The following is a 6,000-nucleotide window of genomic DNA, read 5'->3' as shown; positions in this document are numbered from 1 at the left end:
CCATACTGGGTGGAAACGGCAATGGGACCCTATGGAGCCTGAGCTTGAGCATCTGACTCTAGTCGGCTGTGCAGTTCACACAACTTTAACACAACATGCATATTATACATCAAACTCTTGAGCTACTTCTGCTCTCACCCAGAATGTCAAAATATAAGCGATGTGATGTATAGTTTTTGAGATATTAACGTTTGTTTGGCACAACTCATACTAGTTAAATTGCTGCAGGGTTTGATGCAATGGAGAGACTTAGCATGGCCCCTTTGCGAAGCGCGATCTCTAGTGTCAGCTGGGAACATTATGTGGGGCCTAAACTTAACTGGGCCAATTGTCACCTTTTTAGCAACAGCAGGACTTTTTCTGGACCAACCAGTTTCTAGTGTGGGCTGAATTTTCAGTAGACTGAGCAACGGAAACCATGGTAATGTTACTTATGCAGTAGCCTAGTTATCCCCCAGAAAGGTTGGTCTGATGCCCTCGCAGGTAGCCTATACTTTGACAGGATCTGTGCTGTCCTGCTCCACACAAAATGTGAAATTAAAGCAACAAACCAAGAAGAAGATAATGATTTCAGTTACATCCCCATATTTAGCTCCTTCACCAGACAATTCCACTGAACGGGGAGCAAGATCTCTTCAATGGCTTGTAGCGGAAGAGCGACCAATAGAGGAAAGAAAAAGTTGACAAACTTGATATATTGTATACGCCTGTATTCGAAGCCGGACATACTTTGTGACAAAAGAAACTTTGGTCTTCAGTATTTTTGGACATTTGCTCAGAGGAACTCTAAAATGTTTCAATATTTCAGAATGTGTTGCCCACACAGCCAAACACACACACAGCCAAACACTGGTGTCTCATTCGTACCTTTCTCTATACAAACTCATCTGCACGTTTCCATCCTTCGCCCATATAACAGCTGGACTAGTGGCCTGGAGGGATCATACTGTAGCACTTCCTCTTTAGAAACCTCTTAAAACGTGGCTGCACCCAGGGAGTTGGAGTTAGTCCAGTCTTGGGGATTTCTGAGCCGACTTCTGCTGTGGTCTCCAGTAGGCAACCACAAACTGATCAGGCTCACTTGATTTAGTTGGTTTTGGTTTCTTGGAGGCTGCTGGAGTCACCTGGTTTTCGTTCTGTGAGGGTTTTGTTCCACTCCACCTTACAGTCCTTCTTGAGCAATGAGTGTCCGCTGATCTGAGAAGAAGGCTGCACATTCCAGAATTAATCTTCAACCAGCTATTTTCGGAGATCAAGAATGCATTGCCGTCGGGGCTGAAGGCCAGGCTGTAGACCGGCTCCTGGTGCTTGGTCAGCGTGTGCGTACACACGCTCTGCTCCACATACCACAGTCGCACAATCGAGTCGAAAGAGGCGCTGGCGAGGAGCATGATTTTGGGGTTGCTGGTGCCGGGCCTGTGGGGCACCACTTGATGGTGTAGATCTCTTTACTGTGAGCATTGAGGTCATGGACACAAGAGTCCTGCTTCATACTCCAATTTTTTAAGGTCATGTCGTCTGAACAGGAGGCAAGCAGCATACAGTACCCGATGGGTCCCACTTGATGGCATTCACTTCATCGGTGTGGCCCTGGTAGGTCTTGAGAGGCCGCTCGCTGCCGAGTTGACATACATGGATGCGCATGTCTGTGCTGCAGGAGGCGAAGGTGGTATTGTTCTGCCAGTCGACATCCAACGCCGGGCCTGAGTGAAAGAGGAACTGCTGCTTGGCCTCTCCTGTGTGCACATCCCAAATGATTGTCGTCTTATCAACACCGGCACTGAGAATAGAGTCACCCTTTACTTTACTTTATTGGTTTATTGTGACGGGACAATGCACATTAATGGACATGTTCAGAAATACAGAAGCCTCTATATACGAAAACATGTAAATATGCCGGAGTTAGCTAATGCTAATTTTCATCCGTAGTCCCCAATAAATATCAAAACAATCACTCATTACATTCATTCAACGCACAAACTGAAATATACATGTAACGTGTCATCGCAAAAGATACCACAGCATTACAGACATCAAAATTACAGCAAAACACAGACAGGATGTACGCAACAAACTGATATACCTGTAATACCTGTAGCGTGTCATCGCAAGAGATACCACACATTACAGACATCAAAATTACAGCAAAACACAGACAGGATGTACATGCAGCATGTCAGTGCTAAAAGAAGAATACTACACCTTCCATTCGACAGGTTACATGATAACAATACATAGATACAGTATGAAGGCTACTCTACTCTCTCTTAAGTGTTACACTTAAGTGGTGAAGTGCCTAGTGCAGGAAGAGAAGAAGATTTGGAAGGCAGCAAATATTGGCCCTTTGTGCTGCCCCAAGGTGCTTGCCAGATTTCCATCCTTTGTCCACATCCTGGCAAACCCATCATACGACCGTGTCGCTAGCAGAGTCCCATCGCTATTCCAGTCGAGTGAGGTGACGTCTTTGTTGCTTGGGACGTCCTGGCCGCCTTCTCCCATACAGTAGCGCAGCTGCACCAGCTGGGTGGAATTGGAGTTGCTATTCTCATTTAGGTTCCAGATTTCCGAACCTGAGGCCAGCAGGTCGCTCACAGGGTTCCAGGCACAGCTGAACACTTCAGACTTGTGACCTTGGAGCACTTACTGGCTGGGATCTCCACATCCATATCCACCACCTCCATGGGCTTGTGGTTATTCATCTTGTGAGTGGCGTTCTCCTCCGCGTTGACGGTGGCTTCTCCATTCTTTGGTGCAGTGCCCTGCTGGCCGGAGACAGATGCAGCCATGGCACAGGCCGCCTGCTGCTGGGCTAACTTGTCGCGGACGGCCTGCTGCCGCGTCTGCACCAGGTGTGGCATCACTGCATCAAAGAGAGACAACGACTCGATCGGCCAACCATCAAACACTGTACCGTCCTCATTGATGCTGATCTCTGCCTCCACATACTGAAGCCCTTTCTGCAGGATGGAGATGAGGGCAGCAGGAGGCACTAGGATTCCCTTGATGTTGGACTGGCTGATGTGGCTCTCAATGCCAAAGGTGAATGCTGAGTGAGAGAAACCTGATTCTTGGACGTATCTGTAGAGCAAGAAGTTCACTTCATCACTGGTTATACTCATCTTAGCCCACCAAGACGGAGGAGGTATGTACGAAGGCTGGGCTCACTCGTTATTATGAGTGAACTTGTGGTGTCCACCACCTCTTCTTCTTCCACAAGGAGACTCCAACTTCAGTGAGCTAACGGTGGCGCGTATGACTCACGGTCGGCTGTTCAGCGTGCTATATGGAGCGTATGTATTCACACACACAAGTGACTTACCACGTAGACTGTAAAGTTCAAATAAACAGGAGTTTGCGGCTATGGGGCTGCGGGCTACCCAGTGGAGAGAGAGAGTGACAGTGACATAACTGGTGACATCACCAGTGATGTAATCACTCACTGACAACACAATTTGCTTGAGTGACATCATCGAGTGCTGGAGTGACATCACCAATTCTATACACTAGTGGACCCATGGGAGTTGGACCCCCCCCCCCCCCCCCAGGAGTTAGACCCACCCAGTCTGTAATAGGGCAATGTATTAGGGCAATTACCTAATTGAAAAATCCCGGTCACCCGCAGGGGTGCTCTTTACACTTGCTGAAAGTTTCAGCCCGATCGCACGGTGTAACTTGAGATTTCATCACTGATAATAAATCTTTCACCTCTGGAAAGAAGCACCAAAATTGGCACAAATACTCCTTGTGGATTGTTATTTTGATAAAAGCTATTATGCCCCAAACAGGAGCATCTGACACTCGCCTTTTGAAGTCCACCCGTTGTTTTAAACAGCCGGAAAATGCACCAAGAGCGTTCTGACGCACGTCAGCTGCCTTGCTGCCGCCTGTTCCGATTTTGGAGCATCAAATGAGGACCCAGCAGCAACTAGAATGCTCTCAGCCCCCCCCCCCCCCTCTCTCTCTCTCTCTCTCTGTGTGTGTGGCCACCTTCATCCCCGTGTCGGTCTCTCTGCTCCACAAACAAATCTCACAGCAGTTTAAATATAGCAGCAAGCATGTAAAATATAAGGCTACACTATAGCAAGACTTTCAGAACAAAGTGTGAATGCTCTTCTAAACACATCGGCTACCAAAATATTTCCCTGCATGTCATGATAGATCGGCAAAAGTTTGGACAGAGTGGATTGCTTCGTTTTCTCATCCTCCCCGCAGTGCTGCTTTTTCCCCCCACTCTCCATGACTGACAGGTTGTACGATTACAGCCTCGACTGACAGGGTCTCAAAACTATGGTATAACAACTTTTTATTCACCAGTTATTGTGCCTGCCTACATATAAATTAGTGGCATTTCGCCCAAAATACTACTGGTTCTGTGCTATTGGTATTTGGTATCTGATGCCTGCAGTGCGCTATAGGAGCAGAAATGGACACGCATCAAATGAGGCGCATCAATTAACGCTTTGTGTGCTTTTGCCTAACCCTAAGACCACCTACCCAATGCCTAACCCTCCCCTCTTATGCCTAACCCTAAGACCACCTACCCATTACCCAATGCCTAACCCTCCCCTCTTATGCCTAACCCTAAGACCACTTACCCAATGCCTAACCCTAAGACCACCTACCCAATGCCTAACCCTCCCCTCTTATGCCTAACCCTAAGACCACTTACCCAATGCCTAACCCTAAGACCACCTACCCAATGCCTAACCCTAACCCTCCCCTCTTATGCCTAACCCTAAGACCACTTACCCAATGCCTATAACCCTAAGACCACCTACCCAATGCCTAACCCTAACCCTCCCCTCGTATGCCTAACCCTAAGACCACTTACCCAATGCCTAACCCTAAGACCACCTACCCAATGCCTAACCCTAACCCTCCCCTCGTATGCCTAACCCTAAGACCACTTACCCAATGCCTAACCCTAAGACCACCTACCCAATGCCTAACCCTAACCCTCCCCTCTTATGCCTAACCCTAAGACCACCTACCCAATGCCTAACCCTAACCCTCCCCTCTTATGCCTAACCCTAAGACCACCTACCCAATGCCTAACCCTAACCCTCCCCTCTTATGCCTAACCCTTAAGACCACCTACCCAATGCCTAACCCTAACCCTCCCCTCTTACAGTTCATACAGCTGTAACACAGCATACAGCTGTATTGTAGTGGGTTTTATTGTGTGATTTAGCATGTCAGCTATTACAAGGGTTCCCAAACTTTTCAGCCCCCGACCCCCAAAATAGCAGTGCCAGAGGCTCACGACCCCTACTAACCCCGCAGGTGGTTGAAGCATACATACGTTTGTGCGCACATGAGAATTTCGTAAAGAAAACAAACAAAATGTAACAATTATGGTTAAAATGTGCTCTTTTTAATAGTTTTTAAATTGTATTTCACACATTCTGTAGTTCACACATTCTTTACGCCAATTTCACACATTCTGGAAATCATATCATGACCCACCCATGGTGTCCCGCGACCCCCTGGGAACCACTGAGCTATCAGACACTCTAGTAACAGGCTATAGCGTACAAGATTTGTTCCAAAATGTTCCATTTGAAAAGTGGAACCTACTCTTACAAAATCAGTGTTGGATAGTAACTTAGTTACTTTATTACTTTCCCCAGTAACTAGTAGTATGTAAGGGATTACAATTTCACAAAAATAATTATATTACAGTTACTAATCCAAGTAACTTCAAGTTACTGCATTACTTTCTCCAGCGCTGCACAGCACTAAAATGAAGGGCGGAGATAGGTCTGGCTGTGCGAGACGACTGCGTTGCAAGAACGCAACTCCTTTTTTGTCCTATTGGCAAATAAATAAAAAGTATGCAGTTTGGCTGATGGTTGACTCCTCCTGTAAGGTTAATTATTGTTCCAATAAAGTGGATTCAGTTCTAAAAGGAGCTGGCGAAACAGGCTCTACATCACTTTTACGTAAGTGGGAGTAGCGGAAGTAATATAGTAATGCAACAAGTAACATAACTAATTACTT

At 46.8% G+C, this 6,000-nt stretch overlaps 1 pseudogene across 1 annotated transcript; it reads right to left on the bottom strand.

Annotated features, from left to right (window-relative positions):
- Positions 1–1,004: 1,004 nt before the first annotated feature.
- LOC310792394 (F-box-like/WD repeat-containing protein TBL1XR1 pseudogene) lies at positions 1,005–3,119 on the bottom strand (annotated as a pseudogene). The gene is made up of 2 exons: positions 2,321–3,119; positions 1,005–1,807 (listed from the first exon to the last, which is right to left on the bottom strand). The product of its transcript is annotated as an F-box-like/WD repeat-containing protein TBL1XR1 pseudogene (transcript).
- Between the last annotated feature and the right edge of the window lie 2,881 nt (positions 3,120–6,000).

This window comes from Poromitra crassiceps, assembly GCF_964638095.1.
Source record: "Poromitra crassiceps genome assembly, chromosome: 17".
Lineage (NCBI taxonomy): Eukaryota > Metazoa > Chordata > Actinopteri > Beryciformes > Melamphaidae > Poromitra > Poromitra crassiceps.
This window is presented reverse-complemented; position numbering and strand designations above follow the sequence as displayed.